The following is a 22,684-nucleotide window of genomic DNA, read 5'->3' on the forward strand; positions in this document are numbered from 1 at the left end:
TCGCACTTTTTAATGTCTTTTTCCAATCTACCATAGCCATCTCATGCTTTACACCTCTCTTTATTGCTTTGTTTAGATTCAAGACACTGGTTTCAGATTGAACTAAATTACTTTCAGTACTTATTACACAATTCTATTATGCCACGACCATTCTTGTAGTTAAGTGACCTTCAAGGAAGATCATTAATTAATCCCTTCTTGTTTCATAATAATAGATCTAAAACAGTCCAGCATGAACAAAGAATGCTGAAAACACTCAGCAAGTCAAGCTGGTCGAGCTCCTTAACCATTTCTTCAACTTAATCATTCAAAAAGAAAACTGCTCTTATACGCTTCATTAATTAATTCTTCACATTATTATTACAATTTCATTTCCCACTCTACTTATGTAGCCCTCCGATGATTATTACCTTTGTTACCTTTGGTAAAATAGGGTTTATACCAAGTCCTATAATACTGCTACTGTCTGGAGTTTTTAGACAACTGCCAACAATGCTTCTATTTGGAATTTCTTAGCTCCCTGCAAACGGATTCTAATTCCTGATTTTCCAAAGATTTTCCAAACAAAGATCGTCTTATTTTATTACATTATTGGAATTCCTCACAAACTCTCCTCCTCCTTTTTCATTTGACCTCTTTTCAAAAGAGAAATATCCTGGAATACTTAAGTCCCCAACCTCAGTCAGTTAATAATCAGTTGCCCATAATGGACTGTAGATCAAGCCTGTTTAGTTGTATTTGTGTCTTAATTCAGTTGCCCATTTTATGTGCTCTGACCATTCAGATAAAGTCTTTTTGCTATTTTTATCTACTTCAACTATCATCATTATTCTCTGTTACTTCCTCACACATTCTACTTATCAGTGCATATTTTTGGCAACCTGCCTTGACCTTGTCCTTTCCCTTTAACTTTTTATGTTACACCTTGCCAAGACCCTGCTCTTACTAGTTAATGAAGCTCATTCCAAAGAAACAGCTAATCTTTCCCCAGTTTTGTTCCCATTAGCACATGAACTGAAATCCATTTCTGCCACATCAATCTTCGAGTCATGAAATGACACTCTGTTTTTATTTACCTTATGATAATATGCACATGGCTCAGTTAATATTCAAGACATTATTAACTTTATGGTTTGGCTTTTTAGTTTGGAGCTTAACTGTTTATGCTCTTTCAGCAGAAACAACTTCTTGGCTTGTGTCATTAATTTACATTGGATCGCATCAATTAGGTCCTTCCCCTTCTGTTCCAAATTCCTTTCCAGCCCTGTGGAGAGGTTTATAATCCTGGCACCTACCAAAGGATAATGTAACTGTGGGAACAGATTGTCAGCAAATGTAGAGGAAGCTTGACCCAAAAGCAGAGCAGAGGAGACAATTCAGCGATGAACAATAACTTTAATTATAGACTGCGAACATAACAAGCCACAAGGGGCCACAAAGTCAAAAGAAAACAGATACTAAACACCACAGGCAACAAGGTAGCTGAAGGCTAGGAGAAACTGGTTAAGTCTGGCTGGTTTGTGTAAGTGAACAAGCACTGTCGATGAGAGCTGGTTTAAGTAGGTTGCAGGTGATGAGTTGAAAGTGAGAAGGTGACTCCTGTTAGCTGGGTGCAGTCTGGGAGAAGCCTACATGTGCAAGCCTTGTGGGACACCTCTGCCCCCAGTGATCCAGGTGGGTCCAGTGGAACTCCTTAATGAGCGAAGGATCCAAGATGTAATTGGATGGCACCCAAAATCACTGCCCTGGGCTGTACCCTTCCAGTTGATCAAGTACAACACACCCTATCCACAACGACATGAACCCATCAACTGGTGAATTGTGTATGCTGGGCCACCCTCCTCCACCCTTAGTTCCAGAGGTGCAGGTTGAGTGGTCCATGGACAACGAGCTTGAAGCAGGACCTGTAGAAGGTGGGTGTGATCCTGAGGGACTGCGGCAGCTGGAGATAGCAACTGGCTGGATTGGTGCGATGGGTAATTTTGAAGAAACCAGTGAACTGGGGCAAGTGCTCATGGGAGCTGGTGTGCAGAAGCATATCTCGGGTGGACAGCCAGACACAGTCCCCAGGCAGGAGCAGTATAGCTCGGTGCTGATGGTGGCTAGCCTGGTGGCAGTAGGTGCATTTAGCAAGACTCACAAAATGCTGAAGGAACTCAGCAGGTCAGGCAGCATCCATAGAGATCTCCGCCAGGAATATCGGCTGGTTATTCATTGCCATAGATGTTGCCTGACCTAATGAGCTCCTCCAGCATTTTGTGTGATTTGTCTTAGATTTCCAGCACCTGCAGATTTTCTGCAGGCGTATTTAGCAGCTGGGATGGCCCACTGTGCTCTCTTCCAGTCACCCCAACATCAACAAACAAAAGCTCTGGCAGACAGGACCTCCACCGTTGGTCCTTCCCTAGTGAACAATGGGGTTTGTAGGAATGAAACACTTCAAAGGATGACATCCCTATGGCAGAGGAGATGTGTAGATTGTGGAACAGCTCAGCCAAGGGCAGATACTTCTTCCATCTGGAAGTGACAAGGCATCACAGAAACATCTCCACTTCCTGATCAGCTCTTTATGATTGTCCATTTGTCTGTGGATGTTAACTAGAGGACAACCTCACTGAGGTGTGCAGGAGGGAGCAGAAGGCTCTCAAGAAGCAGGAGACAAATTATGGGCTCTGCCCTGATACAGTGTCCTGGGGGACACTGTGGAGGCAGGCTACATGTTGGAGTGCCAGGTCTCCCATCTCAGTGGCTGACTGAAGTTTGGGGAGGGCAATGAAGTGGGCCGCCTTGGAGGAAAGGTCCTCCACTGTCATGATCACTGTGGCCTCATCAGAAGGTGGCAAACCCATGATGAAATCCATCGTGATGTAGGACCCTGGGTAATGAGGGACCAGCAGGGGCTGCAGGAGCCCAGAAGGCCTCTGGTTGGAGGAATTGGATTGGGCACATTGGGGGCAGGCAGCAGCAAACTGATGCACATCTGTGATCATGGTGGGCCACCAGAACAGGCATTGTAGAAAATCCAGAATCCATCATGCACCTGGGTGGCCGGAGAGGGGTGAGGACTGGGTCCACTGGAGTGCCTGGCCGCCACCATGCCCATGCAATTGTCAGGTGTTTCGGCTGGAGCAGGCTCAGGTGAAGGGCCTGGCAAATCTGGTTCTCAATGTCCCAGATGATTGGTGTGAGAATCTGGGAGGATGGAATGATGAGGATCAATCTCTGTTTCAGCTGGGTCAAACTGTCATGACAGGGCATCTGCCTTCGTGTTCTTGGAGACAGATCGGTAGGAGATGAAGTTGAATTGCTTGAAGAAGGCCCAATGAGCCTGACGTGGGTTGAATGGATATGAGGTTCTGATGATCAGTCCAGATCAGGAACATCTCAGTGTTTCCCATCAGCCAATATCTCCATTCCTCCAAGGCTGATTTGATGGTGAGTAGCTCCCTGTCTCCTTCTCCGTGACGACGCTGTGTAGAGTTGAATTTGTGCGAGAAAAAGGCACAAAGGTGTGTCTTCCCATTCAGTCCTCGCTGGGAGGGGATGGTCCCAGTGCCTATGTCAGATGCATCCACCTCTACCACAAAAGGCTCTGAGGGGTTTGGATGGTGGAGAATGGGAGCACTGGTGAAGCGTCTGTTAAGCTGCTTGAAAGTGTGGTCCGCAGCAGCAGAGCAGGTTATCCATGGGACAGGTGACTTGGTGACATAGGTGAGGAGAGTGGCGATTTGGCTGTAGTTTCTGATGAACAGGTGGTAGAAATTGGGGAAGTCCAAGAAGCGCTGTGACTGTTTGAGGGAGCATGTTCATTGCCATTCAATGTCAGTGCGCACTTTCTCTGAATCCATGGTTACGCCTTGGGATGAAAAGACATAACCCAGGAAGGAAGTGTCTGAGATATGCGCTAAGCTTTTCTCCAACTAATTTACTTATCTTATTTATTTAAAGATACAGTGCGGAGTCAGCCTTTCCAGCACCACGAACCACACCACCCCAACAAACCCACAACACTGATTAACCCTAACCTAATCATGGGGCAATTTACAATAACCAATTAACCTACCCAATCCATCTCTAGACTCTGGGAGGAAACAGGAGCACCCAGATAGAAGCAAAGCATTCCATGGGAGGACGTACAGAGACTGCTTACGGAATGGCACCGGGTTGAACTCTGAACTCTGGAATGCCCCAGGCTGTAACACTGTGGCATCCTTGCAGCATTGTTGTGTCGTGTTGCATTTTTGGACACAAGCACAGGATCACATAGAGATGGAAGATTTAAACAAAACAAGGAACTTTATTAATAAAAGACAACAAAAGAGTAAAACTTACAAGGCCTTGGATAACTTGGCCAGAACTTCATTAGGCAAGGATCAGGACTACCTGAGGTGCTAGCACTGGCCCTTTAAATACCCTCCAGGGCATGAAGGAATCCACGCCCAGCTAATTAAAACCCCAGACACTTGACAAGCTTACAAGTAACCATTGTGATAAGAGATAAAATTCTACGGGTACTTAATAGGACAGCTGCAAAGTTTCAAAGAGAATTAACTGGAAACATCCAAGGACAATTGCAACCAAAACGTAAACCAGAGAAGACTTAACTATAATACATAAAAAACCTAAAGCGCAGCAACACATTTTGTAATCATAATTAATAAAACACAGAAAATACAAAAAAACAACAGTAAAAAATCTCACAGCCTTCAGAATACTCTACCAACGGCCCGTAGTTATGTCAAGTTGGTTTTCAAGAAGACACAGAAGGACTGAATGGACATGACAGATGTGTTCTAGGGGTCCTTGAAAAAGGTGAGGACGTCATCGAGGAAGATGAACACGTACTGTACCTATGTAGCATATCTCAGAGGATCTCACTGATGAAGGCTGGGAAAACAGCTGGACTGTTAGAAAGTCCGAAAGGCATCACCAAGTATACGTGGCCAGTTGGTGTTATGAATGCTGTATTCCACTCATCCCCTGAGTGTATGTGCATCAAGCTGTGTGCACTCTGTAGACCTGGGGCCTGTGAAGCATTTGAATTCACTATTCATCAAGGGGAGAGGGTAACTGTTCTTAATGGTGATTTTGTTCAGTCCAATGCAGGGACGAAGATCCCCACCTTTCTTCTTAAAAAAACAAGAACCCTGGACTGGCTGAGGAACGGGAATGGTCAAATAAAACGGTGCTGTAGCACTCTGATGACATAGTTATTCATGGCTTGGGTCTCAGGAGGGGAGAGGGAGAACGGAAGGCCTTCGGGAGGGGTGGTGTTTGGGAGGAGGTCATTCACATAATTGTATGGCCTGTGAGGCAGCAGGGTCCCAGCTTCCCTTGTACTGAAGGGAAGGTGATGGTTAAGTTGTTTTATTCCTGCAGGAGTTTGGTGTGGCTGAGGGTTTCCTCTACCTCCACAGATTTATGGGGTGAAGTCAACTGAGGTTACAGGCAGGTAGCTCATCAGGTGCGTCCCCAACTCAGCAGTGAACCAGATGTCCAGATGAAGTCAGGGACAGTTCATTGGAGTCTGCAGAGTGGGAGATGATGGAGTGAGTTGGAGACAGCTTCTTTGTAGACTTTACCTGCCAGGTTTAAAAAGTGACCGCGGCCTGTTGGGTCTTGTCTGCAAAGCAGGAATTTGACTGGGTTATTAATAAGTTAGCAGGGGCCCACCAAAAGAAGTGAGGTGTAAGTGGATTGGCCATTGTGGGAGTGGCCATTGTTGGAGTGGGGCAGTGTTGGGAGCAGTCAGGCTTTGACTCAATAGGCTTGGGTGAGAACAGGCACAGGCTAGAAAAATTTGAGAAGTTAGAGGTATAACAAGTGTAGACAGGATTGTAGTTCAGGCAATGTAATGTGCTTCCTCTGAGATGTGGGATTTCAGATACCTGACAGTCTCCCTGATGACTACATTTATAGGAAGTGCATCCAACTGAAGCTTCTGACTGACAATGTCAAAGAATTGAACCCAAAGCTGGATGTACGCAGGACCAGCCAGGACTCTGAAAACTACATAGATGATACTTTTACTAGATAGATATACTTTATTAATCCCGAGGGAAATTTGGTTTCATTACAGCCGCACCAACAAAGAATAGAGCGTAAATATAGCAGTACAAAAGACCCCAACAATCAAACAACAAAATGTGAACTATGCCAGATGGAAAATAAGTCCAGGACCAGTCTATTGGCTCAGGGTGTCTGACCCTCCACGGGAGGAGCTGAACGTTCGATGGCCACAGGCAGGAACGACCTCCCGTGCTGCCAGTGTTGTATCACGGTGGAATGTGGCCGAAGTCCAACAGTAAAAAGTTCAATATCCAGTCTGCAAACACATTCCTCGATCGTAATATACCCCGGATTGCACCATCTGTTGTTAACCAGATCAGTAAGCACGAAACTCCTTTACGCTTACCGCTCCCGGTGCCCTTCCTGTCAGCCGGAATGGCATTACCCACCGAACTTCTCTTCTTCAAAACTCTCTGTTGTCTTGACCCGGTCCTCTTTCCTCGGCTTTGTGATCCCCCCTGTGTGTTTTCCTCCAGATTTCAGCAGGGGTGTCCGCCGCTCTGTTAGCTAAGCCCGACCGGGATTTGCTGGTCCATGGAATACACAATGCGACCTTGCTTCTGTCCCACGTGTTGCGATGTAACCATTTCCAGCGCTAAAGAAAACCGAAATAAAACTCTCTCTACCAATATGTTAGAGAGGGTGCAGCTTCGACGTGTTACCGTGAGAAAAAAAAACAAAAATAACGTAAATTAAAAAGTAAGAAGAAGAAAGTAAAAGAATAGATCGGAACAGCTGTACCAGGCTGCATGCACGACTGGTGCATGCGCACTAAGCCTGAGGTGGTCACACCCAAAGTGCAGGTGTCTGATAGTAGAAGGGAGACCACCGGGAGAAGTAAAGGGAGTAAACAGTCAGTGCAGTGTTCCCCTATGGCCATTCCCTCAGCAACAAGTATACCCCTCTGGATACTGCTAGGAGTGGTGACTATCAGGGCACAGCAGAAGCAACCAGGCCAGTGGTATAGTGGCTGGTTCTAAGGCTCAGCAAGGAAGGGTAAAGTCAGACAGAACTAAAGGGGTAGGAGACTCAATAGTTTTGGGAGATGGACAAGAGATTCAGTGGCTGCAAAAAAGATGCCAAAATGGTATGTTGCCTCCCAGGTGTTAGGAGCCAGGATGTCTCAGATCAGCTATCGAAGATTCTCAAGGGGGAGGTTGTGCAGCCAGAGGTCTTGTGCGCATTGGCACCAATGATGTGGGTACAAAGGGGGTAGAGGTCCTGCATAGAGGGTATAGGAAGTTGGGGAAGAGGCTGAAGAACAGGACCTCCAAGTTAGTAATCGCTGGATTACTCCCAGTACCATGTGCAGGTCAGTGCAGGAATAGGATGATAGTACAGATGAATGAGTGGCTGAAGAATTGGTGTAGGGGGCAGGATGTCAGATTTCTGGACCATTGGAATCTGTTCTGGTGAAGGTATGACATGTACACAAATGATGGATCACACTTGAACCGGAGGGAGACCATTATCTTTGCGGGCAGGTTTGTTAGAGCTATGGCGGGGGAGGGGGGTCAACTAATTTGGCAGGGGTTTGGGAACTGCAGTGGAATGGCTCTGTTGGTAAAAAGATGAATTCATATTCTTGAAAAGAGATGACATAGGGCTGAAAGATGTAGGATCATTGTGGGTAGAGTTAAGAAACTGCAAGATGCAAGAGACCCGGATGGCCTCCCAACAGTAGCCAGGATGTGGGATATAAATTACAATGGGTGATGGAAAAGGCATGTAATAAGGTCAATGTTACAATAATCATGGAAAAATTCAATATGCAGTTATATTGGTAAAATCAGGTTGATGCTGGACCAGAGGGAATTTGTTTTTTTAGAGCAGCTTATGGTTGAGCCCACTAGGGGATTGCAATTCTGGATAGGGTGTTATGTAATGAAACACATTTGATTAGGAGCTTAAGGTAAAGGAATCCTTAGGAGACAGTGATCATGATATGATAGAACTGACCCTGCAGTTGAGAGGGAGAAGATAAAGTCATATCTATTAGTATTATCATGTATAAAGTATAAAGTATTACATTGGAGTAAAAGAGTATTACAGAGGCATGAGAAAGGAGCTGGCTAAAGTTAATTGGAAGGGGACACTAGCAGGGTGATGGCAAATCAGCAATCAATGAGTGGACATTCTGAGGACAATTTGGAATGCGCAAGGTAGATATATCCCAAAGATGAAGGAGTATCCTAAAGGGAGGATGAGGCAACCTGGCCGACAAGGTAAGTCAAAGACGGCATATAAAAAGAGAGGGAATATAATGTAGCAAAAATTAGTGGGAAGTTAATGGATTGGGAAGTTTTTAAAAACCAACAGAAGGCAATTTAAAAAGTGATAATAAAGAAAAGAAGATTTATGAAGGTAAGCTAGCCAATAATACGAAAGAGAATACCATACGTTTTTCAGCTATATAAAGATAAAATAGAGGAGAGAGGGATAGCGGACCACTGGAAAATGACACTGGAGAAGTAACAATGGGGAGCAAAAAAATGGCCGATGACTTAATAAGTGTCTTGCATCTGTCTTCACTGCAGAAGACGTTAGCAGTATCCAGAAATTCAAGAGTGTCAGAGGGCAGAAGTGAGTGTTGCTGCTATTACTAAGGAAAGGTGATTGAGAAGAAAGGTATAAAGGTTGATAAGGAGGAATTGGATGGACTTGTGGTGCACTCTGATGCTCATGTGGAAAAGCCATTTGCACGCTTTGACCATTCCAGACCCCAAGGGATGTCTGTCAATGGCTGTGATGCAGAAGGGGTGTAAGATAGGCTCAGTCGGGAGTTCAGGCTGCACACACACTGTCTGGTCCTGCTGTGGCGGAATCCACTAGAACCTCCTGTGCGCATAGAGCTGTTGGGCTGTGGAGGAGGAGAGAGAGAGAGTGAGTCGGGATATAACGGTAGAATGAGTTACCGGGGGAGCCAGATAGAAGGTCCTTCGCCTGTACTGGTAGTGCCATTTTTCTGGACACGTGGATGATCAGCTGCTCCACAGTAAGCGCACAAGTTGTTTCTCCACTGCTCACGCTCTTGGTGGTGGGGGTGGGGAGCGGTTCTGGGATTCTGGCTGGTGATTTGCAGGGCCATTCCATAAGATGCTTGTCAACACAGAGGGCCAGAGTGTTGGGGGGGGGGGTTCTCCCAGTTAGGCAGCTCATCAATCAAGCACTCTGAAAGGCAGTGATGGTAAAGGGCCAGCAGTGCTTCTGCATTGCAGCTGCACACCGCTGCAAAGGTTCTGAATTCCATGGTGTAATCCTGCACTGAGCGCGAGGCTTCATGCAGGCAAAGTATCCGATCCACTGCCTCCCTCCCATTTCCTGGATGATTGAAAACCTGGTGCACCTCAGCAGTGAATTCCTCATATTCACTGCAGATGGAGGTTTTATTGTCCCAGTTAGCGGCGACCGGGGACAGAGCTTGCCCAGTCAAGGGAGAGATTACGAAGGCACTCTTGGCTTGGTCTGTAGAACACAGGGATGGCTGCAGCTTGAAGTTGCAACTACTGGCTGGGGATCCGTTGAAGCATCCAGGCTTGACTGGAATCTGGGCAGCGAGGGAGGAGGTTGACTGGGGTTTCTGCGACATGACGGAGAGTTGGTTGAGTATAGTGAGCAGATGGTCAATAGTTTCCTGCTGCTTCTGGATCGTGTACTCATTAAGGCAGATGACATCCTTTCGGCAAGAAAACTCTGCTGGGTCAATCACAGGTTCACTCATCCGGTCAGGGAAAGTAAAGGAGCCTTGACCCAAAAACAGAGCAGTGGAGATGATTCAACATTGAATGATAAATTTAATAATAGACCGCAAAAACAACAAGCCACAAGGGGTCACAAAACGAGTGAGAACAGATACTAAATACCACAAGTAATAAGGTAAATGACGACTTGGAGTCTTAATCTCTTGGAATACAGCAGCCAGGTAATTTTTCCCTCTCTGATGCATCAAATGTCCAAACCATAGAGTCCAGCACAAAGCCAAAATTCCTTGAACTGTCATCACTTATTGTAGATGTGGTTGCCCTGGATCTCAGCATTCTATATCAGTTTCCATATGCATCACCTGTCCTGTCATGCATATTTTAAATAATATAAATTGCCATTTTTTTTAACTTAAAACAACAGCTTTGCATTTTTCTCTCCATATTTCACAGATTCATATTCTGAGGCACTACCATTTTTCGTCAGCTGACAATGACTTTAATTAACCAGTTCTAGCTTGTCACCTAACTAACTGGGAAACATGTAGGCTATTTACTCATCATTTATTACAACTTGTTTACAAATGAAAGCTACGTGGCTAAGAAAATCCAACAGAAGAACAAAACTAAATATTTAAAATTAAATCCTCTCTTTACACGCCAATGTCTATATTGTGGGCTGTGCTAACATAATTCACAGATTCACAATTGAGGAATCAGTGGCTTCAGATAACCTCCATTCTACTTAGTTTCTAATCCCAATAATATTGCTTTGGTGAAGTGTCGAGGTACATTGATAAATGGGCCCGAATCCCTAATCAAGTTTGCACAGTACTGCATTATGTTTTGTGGTGCTGCTATGTGCAAATTGCCAAGCCAGGGAAGCCAATATGGTATTTTATCTTGCTTAGCAAAGCAGCACCATACTGAAGAATTGCTTTGCAAATATCTGTCGATTGACCAATCAGGATCTGAAAAGTATTTGTGCTATTCAACCACAATACAGCAGTATTTTTATTAGCCCCATAACTGAAATGAATCCTCATCATGCAATACATTTCATTCAGTAATTTTAAAGTTTGAATCAACACAGAGTGTTCAACTTATTCATAAAATGTTGCATTTTCAGGATTAGACTTCAAAGCTTCCCACGTGATAATACAAAGATCCAGCACATCATATTTTATTGAGATGCAATGTGTGGAAAGTGTTCAGAAGAACAAAAAGGCTTGCAATACAAGGACAATAGCTTGGTGGATCGTGGTCTGATCATCCATGTCGAGAGTTGAAGAGAGTCAAAATGAGAAATGGAGGCATAATGTGCCACAGTCACAAACACAGAGGATATTATGTATGACTTTAATCGTGGATTTTCATCATCACGGTTCTGACCAGAAGCTTGAAAACATAAGCTTGATCAAAAGGGTACAAATCTAACATTACCAAAAAGTTACAAGTGAATTTGAAAAGCAATGTCTTCAGAAACTTTGCAACAGAAAGAGATGTTGAAAATGAATCGGTTGTTTGCAAGGACGTGGGTCTAAAATGAAGGCTTTTGGAAGAGGGATAGATAGATGAACAATACCAAGAAGAGCAAGCTATCCCAATATAATGTTGGAGGAGCAGTTTAATGGCCATCCATCCAAGAAGACAGAAGATAGTTTTAATTCAGGAGCCATGCTTTGGAGAAGGCAAAAGAAGAATTATGTAAGGAAATAGGGACGTATGTGGGTTTACAGTTAAGATGCAGAGAAATAGCAGAGATTTCATTTCATTGTGAAGTGGACATTGCAAGGAAAACTGAACAGATATTCTTTATACTTTAAACAACAGGAATTCTGCAGATGCTGGAAATTCAAGCAACACACATCAAAGTTGCTGGTGAACGCAGCAGGCCAAGCAGCATCTATAGGAAGAGGCGCAGTCGACGTTTCAGGCCGAGACCCTGAAAAGTCCTGACGAAGGGTCTCGGCCTGAAACGTCGACTGCGCCTCTTCCTATAGATGCTGCTTGGCCTGCTGCGTTCACCAGAAACTTTGATGTGTGTTTCTTTATACTTTATACTTTATTGTCGCCAAACAATTGATACAATCATCATAGTGATATTTGATTCTGCGCTTCCCACTCCCTGGATTACAAATCGATAGTAAATATTAAAAAGTTAATTTATAAATCATAAATAGAAAATAGAAAAATGGAATATCCTCTTTATCTTAAATGCAAATACATCCCTTTACACCTTGCTGTTGCATGGAAAAGATAGAAGGAAGAAAAGAGTTTAAAGAGATGGTTGATTAAAAAACAATCCATGGAGTTTCTTCACTTTCCAGGCAGATCATAGAGAAATAAATGTGGTGGAAGCAAGTGAAGCCAATAGTGTTTCGTGTGACATCTGATGGCAGATAGCTACAATTGTAGTCATCCTTGAACTAATCTTCAATCTGTGTGAAAGATGCTCTAAAGATATTTTAATACCATGAATTCATAAGCTTTTCCCATTATAAAACTTGATTTAGTATACTTCATGAACAATGGACACTTTTTGACATTACAAAATTATTCTGGACAGCACTTTTTAATGAGGCAAAGATCTGGATAAATCCCGGTTATTTATATGAATTGCCCTTCTGAAATTTTAACATATTTTCAATGCCACAAATAAATGCAGCATGTGGCAAATCTTTGGCCTTATAACAAATTATCCCTCTGCCATTAAGCAAATATTCCAGCAATAGATTTTAAATTATTATGTTTGAAAACAGCATGAGTCAAACTTTAAACCAAACTTCCCACATAGAGTTATCTCAACAGACTCTTTGCTTTTCTGTTGATTCAGACACAAAATAATGTTGAAGATAATCAGACACATGAAGCTTGATATTAATGTTTATGGAAATCAAATGAATTGACAGCATGCGATGCTAAAAAGTCATCAGGTTGTAAGCTTCAGTAAACATAATAAACATGTTAAAATGAAACAAACTTACATTAACAGTTTAAATATGTGTTTGAAATTTTGCATTAGCAAAGCAAGAGGATGAAAAACTTAGTCATTATCAGTCATTGACTTCTCAAACTTCCGCTAATGCCCCACCTCCCCCTTGTACCCCATCTATTATTTATTTATATACACACATTCTTTTTCTCTCTCTCCTTTTTCTCCCTCTGTCCCTCTCACTATACCCCTTGCCCATCCTTTGGGTTTTCCCCCCCTCCCCCTTTTCTTTCTCCCTAGGCCTCCTGTCCCATGATCCTCTCTTATCCCCTTTGCCAATCACCTGTCCAGCTCTTGGCTCCATCCCCCCCCCCCCGCCGTCTTCTCCTATCATTTCGGATCTCCCCCTCCCCCTCCCACTTTCAAATCTCTTACTAGCTCTTCTTTCAGTTAGTCCTGACGAAAGGTCTCGGCCCGAAACGTCGACTGTACATCTTCCTAGAGATGCTGCCTGGCCTGCTGCGTTCACCAGCAACTTTGATGTGTGTTGCTTGAACTTCCAGCATCTGCAGATTTCCTCATGTTTGTGTTAACTAAACATCAAGATGGTCACTGAATGAAACAAATTATGTTCATTTCATTTTATGTGTTCTTTGCAAAACCTCTAATCTGCAATCTGTGTGAAAAATGCTTGAAAGATATTTTTTCAATACCATGAATACATAAGCTTTTCCTATTATATATCTTGATTCAGTATTATAAATATATTTTTGGATTATTTGTATCTTTTGCTTCCATTGCTCACTGTTCATTTCCTCCTTACCCCTTCCCTGCCCTGGATTTTTGTCACTCAGTCATGGATGTGTTCTTCTAAAATTCTTCTGGATGAGAGCATGAGGAAGACAGGGTCACTGATTTCTCCATCATTTCTTTCATAGCTTTGTATAATAAGCAGAGTATTGCTGTTACTTACTGAGAGCTAATTTGGGGGATTTGATCGTTTGTTTATTCCCCCAGTAGATAATGGTCCAGTTCCTTGAGACTTGTTGAAAAAAATGTTATTGATCATTATGAGGCAACAGCAGAGAATGGTGAAAAACATGTAAAAGACAGCGTAAAGCAAAGGAAAGGGCATATAACATAGCAAAATGTAGTGGGAAGACAGAGGATTGGGAAGCTTTTAAAAAAATAATAGAAAATAACTAAAACACAAGAATGAGAGAAAAGATGAAATATGAGGGTAAGCTAGCCAGTAATATAAAAGGTCACTCATCTGAGTGCTATTGGTATCATGTAACCCAGTACTACCTGTCGCATGGTCAGGTGGTCGGTGACTAAACCAGCTCCCCCACCAAGCTTACCTGGTGAGGAGGGTGGCTAGACACCCTGCAGGACGAAAAACAAGACCTGTCAAAGGGTGGTTGAACCCTCTCGTAGGGTCAATGGCCATCTAGCAAACACGTGCCGTGAAGTGCGGAAAGGGCATCCCTTACATTGAAGCTTGGTCTGGCCATTCACTGCAACAGAACTTCCCCCAGCCGTCTTGGACCCCACCATGCCGCTGGATCCGGGAGGGGATGTCGAGAGGGTGGGTCCAGACCTGTGCAACCTCCTACTCACCTAACGTCCACTCACACACACGCTGTTCCTTTCTGAGGAGTGGGGTATCCTCAAACCCCACTAACTGACTGAAAGGAACTATCATCATCCAATGGGATAGATAGCCAGAGGGAGGGAATATAAAAGAGGATACCAGAAGTTTTTTTCAGATATATAAACAGTAAGTGAGGGGCAAGAGTAGACCACTGGAACATGATGCTGAAGTGGTAGTCATGGGGAAAAAAGAAATGGTGGACAAACTAAGTAAGTATTTTGTGTCAGTCTTCACTGTGGAAGACACCAGCAGTAAGCCAAAAATTCAAGGGTGTCAGAGACAGATGTGAGTGCAGTAACTATCACTAATGAGAAGGTGGTTGGGAAGCTGAGAAGTTTGAAGGTAGATAAGTCACTTGAACCAAATGGACTACACCCCAGGGTTCTGAAGGAGATAGCTGAAGAGATTGTGGAGGTACTAGTAATGATATTTCAAGAATCACTAGATTCTGAAATGGTTCCAAAGCTCTAGAAAACTGCAAATGTCGCGCCACTTTTTAAGATTGGAGGGAGGCAAAAGAAAGGAAATTATAGGCCACATACATCAAAGTTGCTGGTGAACGCAGCGGGCCAAGCAGCATCTATAGGAAGAGGTGCAGTCGACGTTTCAGGCCGAAACCCTTCGTCAGGAAATTATAGGCCAGTTAGCTTGACTTCAGTGGTTGGGAAAATGCTGAAATCCATTATTAAAGATGAGGTTTCAGAGTACATGGAATAACATGAAAAATTAGGCCAAAGTCAGCATGGTTTCCTTAAGGGGAAATCTTGCCTGACAAATCTGTTGGAATTCTTTGAGGAACGAACAGGCAGGATAGACAAAGGAGTGTTAGTGGACGCAAACACGAGGAAATCTGCAAATGCAGGAATTTCAAGCTACACACGTAAAAATTGCTGGTGAACACAGCAGGCCAGGCAGCATCTCTAGGAAGAGGTACAGTCGACATTTCGGGCCGAGACCCTTAGTCCCTTAGGCCCAAAACGTCGACTGTACTTCTTCCTAGAGATGCGGACTGGCCTGCTGCATTCACCAGCAACCTTTATGAGAGTTAGTGGATGTTGTTTACTTGGATTTTCAGCAGGCCTCTGACAAGGTGCCACATATGGGGCTGCTAAACAAGATAAGAGCCCATGGTATTACAGGAAATATACTAGCATAGACAGAAGACTGGCTGGCAGAAGTCAAAGAGTGGGAATAATGGGAACCTTCATTGGTTAGTTGCTGGTGACAAGTAGTGTTACACAAGGGTTGGTGTTGGGTCTGCTGCTTTACACCTGGTATGTTAATGATCTGGGTGACCAAATTGCTGTCTTTGTGGCTAGGTTTGCAGGTGATACAAAGGTAGGTGGAGAGGCAGGTAGTGTTAAAGGAAGCAGGGAGTCTGCAGAAGGACTTGGACAGATTGGGAGAATGGATAAGAAGTGTCAGGTGCCATATAGTGTAAGGAAGTGTATGGTCATACACTTGGTAGAAGGAATAAATGCGTAGACTATTTACTAAACAGGGAGTGAATTCAAAAATTGGAGATGCAAAGGAATGGGAGTCTTTGTGCAGGATTCCATAAAGGTTAGCTTGCAGGTAGAGTCGGTGGTATGGAAGACAAATGCAATGCTAGTATTCTTTTTCAATGGACAATAGACAATAGACAATAGGTGCAGGAGTAGACCATTTGGCCCTTCGAGCCAGCACCGCCATTCACTGTGATCATGGCTGATCATCCACAATCAGTATCCAGTTCCTGCCTTATCCCCATAACCTTTGATTCCGCTATCTTTAGGAGCTCTATCCATCTCTTTTTTGAAAGCATCCAGAGACTTGGCTTCCACAGCCTTCTGGGGCAGAGCATTCCATATATCCACCACTCTCTGGGTGAAAAAGTTTTTCCTCAACTCTGTTCTAAATGGCCTACCCCTTATTCTTAAACTGTGGCCTCTCGTTCTGGACTCACCCATCTGCGGGAACATGCTTCCTGCCTCCAGCGTGTCCAATCCCTTAATAATCTTATATGTTTCAATCAGATCCCCTCTCAGCCTTCTAAATTCCAGAGTATACAAGCCCAGTCACTCCAATCTTTCGACATATGACAGTCCCGCCATCCCGGGAATTAAACTTGTGAACCTACGCTGCACTCCCTCAATAGCAAGAATGTCAGAATGTCCTTCCTCAAATCTGGAGACCAAACTTGCACAGTACTCCAGGTGTGGTCTCACCAGGGCCCTGTACAGTTGCAGAAGGACCTCTTTGCTCTTATACTCAATTCCCCTTGTTATGAAGGCCAGCATGCCATTAGCTTTCTTCACTGCCTGCAGTACTTGCATGCTTGCTTTCAGTGACTGATGTACAAGAACACCTAGATCTTGTTGTACTTCCCCTTTTCCTAACTTGACTCCATTTAGATAATAATCTGCCTTCCTGTTCTTACCATCAAAGTGGATAACCTCACATTTATAGTCATAGTCATAGTCATAGTCATACTTTATTGATCCCGGGGGAAATTGGTTTTCGTTACAGTTGCACCATAAATAATACATAGTAATAGAAATAGTAATAGAACCATAAATAGTTAAATAGTAATATATAAATTATGCCAGTAAATTATGAAATAAATCCAGGGCCAGCCTATCGGCACAGGGTGTCTGACTCTCCAAGGGAGGAGTTGTAAAGTTTAATGGCCACAGGCAGGAATGACTTCCTGTGACGCTCTGTGCTGCATCTTGGAGGAATGAGTCTCTGGCTGAATGTACTCCTGTGCCCACCCAGTACATTATGTAGTGGATGGGAGACATTGACCAAGATGGCATGCAACTTAGATAGCATCCTCTTTTCAGAATCCACCGTGAGAGTGTCCAGTTCCATCCCCGCAACATCACTGGCCTTACGAATGAGTTTGTTGATTCTGTTGGTGTCTGCTACCCTCAGCCTGCTGCCCCAGCACACAACAGCAAACATGATAGCACTGGCCACCACAGACTCGTAGAACATCCTCAGCATCGTCCGGCAGATGTTAAAGGAAATCAGTCTCCTCAGGAAATAGAGACGGCTCTGACCCTTCTTGTAGACAGCCTCAGTGTTCTTTGACCAGTCCAGTTTATTGTCAATACGTATCCCCAGGTATTTATAATCCTCCACCATGTCCACACTGACCCCTTGGATGAAAACAGGGGTCACCGGTGCCTTAGCTCTCCTCAGGTCTACCACCAGCTCCTTAGTCTTATCCACATTAAACTGCATCTGCCCACTCACCCAGCCTGTCCAAGTCACCCTGCATTCTCATAACATCCTCCTCACATTTCACACTGCCACCCAGCTTTGTGTCTTCTGCAAATTTGCTAATGTTACTTTTAATTCCCTCATCTAAATCGTTAATATATATTGTAAACAGCTGCGGTCCCAACACTGAACCCTGCGGTACCCCACTGATCACCGCCTGCCATTCTGAAAGGGACCCGTTAATTGCTACTCTTCGTTTTCTGTCAGCCAGCCAATTTTCAGTCCATGTCAGTACTCTGTCCCCAATACTATGTGCCCTAATTTTCTCTTTTAGTGAAATACGTTGTTTGCTTTAACAATCAACACAACCCAACAATATGCTGGGGGGAAGCCTACAAGTTGTTTATCTGCATTTTCAAGAACAGAAATACTTGGTGTATTATTTTTAGTTGGAGTAATGTGAGCAGTTTTGGGCACTATAGGAGGTTTACAAGACTGATTCCAGGAATGAGAGTGTTAATGTATGAACAGTGTTTAATGGCTTTTTTGCTGTATTCACTAGTTTAGAATTGGAGAGGGGGCGGGGTGTGAATCTCATTGAAACCTATTGAATATTGAAAAGCCTAGATAGAGTGGATGTGGTGAGGATGTTTCCAATATTAGGAGATTTTATGACCAGAGGGCGCATCCTCAGAATAGAAGGACTTCCTTTTGGAACGGCGGTAAGGAGGAATATCTTCAGAGAGAGGGTGGTTGCTTTTTGCCACAGATGGCTGTGGAGGCCAAGTGATTAGGTATACTTACAGCAGCAGTTGATAGACAGGCGGTGGCACAGTAGTGTAGTGGTCAGCGTGACACTCTTACTGTGCCAACCGTAAGGTTCGGGTTCAATTCCCGTTGCTGTCTGTGGGAGGTTTGTATGTTTTCCTCATGACTGTGTGGGTTTCCTCTGAGTACTCCTGTTCCTTTCCACATTTGAAACGGTTAGGGTTAGTGAGCTGTGGGTATACTAAGCTGGCACCAGTAGAGTGCTGTCACTTGTGGGCTTCCCACTACAATCCTTGCTGACTTGATCTGACCCAAAACAATGCATTTCGCTGCATGTTTTGATGTACGTGTGACATATAAAGCTAATCTCCAATCTTTAATCTTGATCAGTAAGTGTGTCAATGTTACGAGTAGAAGGAGGGAGAATAAGGTTAGAGGAAAAATAAATCAGCCATGACTGAATGGTGGAGCATACTTGACGGGCTGAATGGCCGAATTCTGCTCCTATGCCCTATGGTCTTCTGAATGTGAAATGCTATTAGCCACTGCTTGAGGTTGTAAGGTACTACTTAACATTTCCATTGTTCAGGATCCACCTCGATGTTTTTTTACTTTTCAATGCAATGAACAAGTATTCTACTTAAACCATATTTAAATCAAGCAACTGTGTTCTTGAATGGGTAGATAAATAACATGGACAATATGTACGTGCAGGATACACATATCACTGAGTCACAGCAACAGAATTTTGCAACTCCCTGCCTGGCAGTTATGGCAGCTTTACTTCAGCAGTTTAAGAAGGCATCCACCAACCTTACAAGAAAGGATCTAAAATAAAAGAGAATTATGTAAATCTTATTGCTATTCACATTCATCCCCTGTCACTGGGGACGATAGGATTCATTTTGAATTTTCTGTTCTGAAACCAAGAGAGTCTTGTGTTTTGTTTTCAAATCTGAATGTGACCTCCAACAGGATAACATGAGTGTGCTTTTGAATAAATAATACATGGTTAGAATTACAAAAAAAATCCCCTATGATGGCTAAAGGAAGCATCTGATCAAGTCTCTGTTTTTCTAGTTTCCTTACTATTTTGTATGATGTTCTTTTAAGAACAATTTTGTCGTATTCCCAACTTTCTGGAATGTTGATACTAAAATTTGATACCTCTGGTTTTTCCTTTCATTTCAATTTTATAGCCATTGATTCTCAGTCTGAAAATGTGGAACCTACTGTTGACAAGTTAAATAAGAACAGCTTTACTAATAACATGCATTCACACAGAATCGCTGGGCATGGAAAAAGTGGGATAAAGTGTAGAAAGAGAAGGAGCTGCACATGTTTTGTGGGTTTTTGGACATTTCTTTGGTTTGATATTACCCTGTCACTGACGTAAGTTCACATCCATACAATAATTTGATAAGCTACCATGCTTCCTGATATAACACTGATAGATGCAGACATGCTGCAAGTTCAAAACCCTATGCAGAATGAGCTGTTCTTAGCTGGCATGTCAGTACAGACACTCTGTAATTAGCTGCACTGCCTAAGGTTAGGGAAAAAAATCAAGGTCTCTGAATAGCAATCACAAGTGGGAATTCTAGCTGACATTTATCTAATTTAGTGGTTGCTTCCTTATAAATGAAGGGTTCAAAATGGTGAGAAGGAGTGGGGTGAGGGGAATGTGATCAGGAATATAGAGAGAAAATAGGTAAGCAAGTGCATAATGATTATGGAGAATACTACAAGTAAGACATGATAGAGATACTGAAAGTGTTGCAAGCTGGTGGAAATGGTTACCGAATTGGCACTTGATGAAATCCCTCGCCTTTGCTTACCCACAAGTAAGTGGGTCTTTCTTATCTCTGCTTACTGATCTGATTTCCCAATGTTTGGAAATCTGAGCAAAATAGATAAGTTTTAAAAGGGTTTTAAAAATGAAGACATGAAACACTCTTCAAATATTTTACACACTGTGTCTACATTATTTGATACACCTATATATCTGCTTGTTAATGCAAATATCTAATCAGCAGATCATGTGACATAACTTAATGTGTACAGTAAAAGCATGAAGACATGTTCAGGAGGTTCAATTGTTGTTCACACCAAATATCAGAAGGGGGAAGAAATGTGATTTTGACTGTGGAATGGTTGTTGGTGCCAGATGGGGTGGCTTGAGTATCTCAGAAACTGCTGTTCTCTGGGTTTTTCAAACACAGCAATCTCTAGATGCTGCCATTTTTTACAAATCATTGCATGATTATGTTAATTTCAATTGTTTTATCCTTGTCCTTCCAATTGTCCTCACAGGGGGAAGAAAGCTTCTACCATCACTATGTGTGTATCAGGTGTGGTGGATATGGTGGCTGTACTGTGGTTAAGTTACAAACTAGCAATCCTGTGATGCTAACTCAAGGCCTGCCATAGTGGCTGTGATGTCAGTTAAATAATCTGGATTTCTGTTTAAGTACTGGTATCAATTTACATATGCATATATATCATACCAGAAAGTGCAGTCCTTCAAATTGTTGTATAGACGTGCACTCGCATCGCTGTCTGTAAGGAGTTTGTACATTTTCCCTATAAGTGTGTGGGTTTCCTCTGGGTGCTCTGGTTTCCTCCCACAGTCCAAAGACTTACCGGGTGGGAGGTTAATTTGATCACTGTAAATTGCCTGTGATTAGGCTAGGGTTAAATCGAAGGCTGCTGGGCAGCTTAGCTCTAAGGGCTGGAAGTGTTGTTCCATACTCTACCTCAAAAAATACATAAAAATAAATAAACTTATCTCAGTGACAGGTTGAGACCAAGTTCAAGGAAATGTCTATAAGCCCACAGAACATAGTCACCTTTTCCTTTTTCTACCGTTAAACCACGAGATTGTTGGAAACAATATTTACACAAAATAATTTGCAGATGCTGGGGTAAAAGCAACACTCACAAAACGCTGGAGGAACTCAGCAGGTCGGGCAGCATCCATGGAAACTATCAGTCAACGTTTCGGACTGATCATTTCCACGGATGCTGCACGACCTGCTGAGTTCCTCCAGCATTTTGTGAGTGTTGCTGGAAACAATATTTGATTCCTTAATGTGCTTCTGCTATCCTTACTTGAACTGCTCAGAAAATAACTCCAAACTTTTAACTACCTTCAGAAAACGGACTTCATCATGATTCACCACCATATCTTCAAGCATGTTAAGGAAATGTAATAAATGCTCGCCTTATCAGGGACACCTACTCCTTAAGCAATGACTATCAATAAAAAGTACGATAAACTATTGTTCAGGCTGAAGAGATTTTTTTTTTCCAGAAGATCTAAATGAGACTGGAATATTGAGCTACATCTCTTCACATCGTTGTGATGGTGGAAGGTGGACCTATGGCTGGAGAAGTGGAGGGGCTGCTAGAACTAGTATGGAAGTACTGTGGTTTGACAGGAAAAGGGAGATCTGGTGGCAGGGGCACCAGGGTTAGAAGTTTTGAAAATGGTGCTGAATTCTGGAAGCAAGTTACATGCCAGAGCCAGCACCATATTGTGTGCTTAATGCCAATGACCAAAGTTGAATTTCTACCCCTTCGAACTCCTCATCCATCAACCCCATCAGGGCTCTTCCCAGAGCTGTACTAATCCAATTAAGTTTGCTGACTTTGACTCCAAAAATACCTTAATGCTTAGGCCTCTCTATCCTATAGGCATCCGTTAGTCTCGTGAGACCATGGATTTGCACCTTGGAAGGTTTCCAGGGCGCAAGCCTGGGCAAGCTTGTATGGAAGACCGGCAGTTGCGCATGCTGCAAGTCTCCCCTCTCTACACCACCGAGGTTGTCCAAGGGAAGGGCATTGGGACCCATGCAGCTTGGCACCGGTGTCGTCGCAGAGCAATGTGTGGTTAAGTGGCCTCTCTATCCTGCACTACCAAATATTATTGTAAGGACCACATAGACACACTTTTCCCACAGGAATCTAGTTCCAATTTCTTGGAGGCCAAGAGTCAGTCAGCAGCACTTTATAATTAATAATGGTGGGAAAGGAATGGAACTGCATGGAGGAGGAAATGGAACAGTAACCTAGGTTTTCTGACCAGAAGCCTGCTGTCACAAGTCACTCAATCCCATGACGTATCAGAGAAATCATAACAAGAAATAAATATGTTTACTTTTGAAAGTATGCACAGAGACAAGTACATTTTTGCATTGAAATACTTCATAAGAGCAACTGGATGTACAATGAAACATATATTTCTACTGGTTTTTTTTGCAATTTCTCTAATTTATATTAATTATGTAGTTTTTCTAACTATAACAGTATGAACTTAAAAATGCACATTTACAATTCAAAGCATTCATA

Source organism: Mobula hypostoma, chromosome 7, assembly GCF_963921235.1.
Source record: "Mobula hypostoma chromosome 7, sMobHyp1.1, whole genome shotgun sequence".
Lineage (NCBI taxonomy): Eukaryota > Metazoa > Chordata > Chondrichthyes > Myliobatiformes > Myliobatidae > Mobula > Mobula hypostoma.